This window comes from Drosophila gunungcola, unplaced genomic scaffold (assembly GCF_025200985.1).
Source record: "Drosophila gunungcola strain Sukarami unplaced genomic scaffold, Dgunungcola_SK_2 000081F, whole genome shotgun sequence".
NCBI classification, from domain to species: Eukaryota; Metazoa; Arthropoda; class Insecta; order Diptera; family Drosophilidae; genus Drosophila; species Drosophila gunungcola.
Genome location: NW_026453243.1, coordinates 196,770 through 198,601, shown reverse-complemented (window position 1 = coordinate 198,601; position 1,832 = coordinate 196,770).

Here is a 1,832-nt window from a genome sequence, read left to right as displayed (position 1 = left end):
ACGCCCCCCTTTGGGCTCCCCTTTTCGCCTTTGCGGGTTTTACAATTTTAAGATTTATTTACGTGCCTCGGGGAGTTTTCCACCCCTCTGCGGGGCGGATAAATATAAATGCATGCGTTTGTTGGCCGAGACGCGCCAAAAAGTTTTCCCCCGCCTTTTCGCCAAAACGTCAGCTGCATACGAAATGGTTGAGAGAGATGGCAACCCTACAGCCCTGCAACGCTGCCCTCGCATTTCGACCGACAGCCAGGGTTGGCATGTGCGTGTGTGCAAAAGTCAGCCTGTGACCTGTTTGTCCTCTAAAGTGAAATATTTTGCAGCAGGCGAAATGCAATTTTCTATGAGTTGTGTGGGCAAAACTTCCACACACAGAGGCAGTGAAAAAGCGCAAAATAGATCCTGGCAACGTGACACGCGGCAAATATCGGATGTATAGATGTCATAAGTCCAACATTCTTTAAATGAAATATTATATTATATATGTCAAAAATCACAAACGAATAAATTGATAAATCGTGTTTATCAAAAAGTGTACAAGCTGGCATATGTTTTATTTCTAACAACCTATTTATGTGCATCATCATCAAAACTTTTTGTGTTTTTCACTATCAATATTTATTAAATATTTAATTTTTCCTTGCCCTCAAGCGTTTGCCATTAAGGAAGATAAACGAAAAATGAGAAATCGTCTTTAGTTTTTAAATAAAAATACCTAAACAAATGTAATTTGGCAGTCAGTTTTTTTTTTTTAAATTCTTCAAATATTTCCTTAAGTTAAGAAACCCATTAGTATCATAAAATATATTTAACAACATTTATTACTTACAATCTCTTCCAACTTATGTAAATGACAATGTAACAATAAATTTGTATGACTATATTTTTTATTTGATAAGGTTTATGCAACAATTTAAATAGTATTTTCTCCCTATTTCATAATTATATCATCGCTAACGCCGTTTTCCTGCGAACTATTGGTTGGTCGACCATTGCGTAAGATGTCGCTGGAGCGTCATTTAATGCGCAGCCAGTTGTCTTAGCAGCCGGCTTCAGTGGGTTAAAGGGGGCGGGCGGGATGACAGTAAGGGGAGCTGGAGACGTCGCTGGCATATTTCATTTCCCAGCTACTTTTTTGCCGCTTCATTTGACAGGGAATTCGAGGGGGACGGCATGCAATGCGATCTTCATCATAATCTTGCCCTGTCGCCCGCCCCTTACTCCTCTGCCCCTCCCCCCTGCCCCTGCCACGCCCCTAACCCCTCTTGGTCTAAAAACGCAGAATGTATTTGAAATGATTCAGCATTGATAAATAGTTCTGCGATGTCCCACGGGGATGCAGTCAGCTCCGCAGCTTTTCCAGCCCCCCCTCCCCATCAAAAAAAAACCCAAATGTCCCTCTCCTAAAGGATGTGTGTGCGGGTTGGCTTTCGAAATTAGGAAAATTAATGTGGGAAAATGCTGTGCCCCAAAGTGAAGCGAACGAGGCAACAAACGCATCTCATATATCACAGCCGAAAAAACGAGTAAACGAATAAACGAAAAACCCGGCAGATGGGAATTTATTTCAGGCATTGATTTTCCACTGAGCTATTTCTTTTATTGAAATTTGCCCAAAAAGGAAGACAAATAAAATCATAAATTCTGTCCCTATTTTTAACTGGGCTCATATTTATGGTTGAGTTATGGTTGAGTTTGCAATCGTAGTTTGAATGCGGAAGTGGTAACGAGAAATAACAGGAAGAATATTTCTTAATCGTAATTCCACTGGTTTTTGTTTGGGTAAAAAACTTCTGGCCATTGGCTTTTCTGTTTTATAATGAAAGCTACCTTGC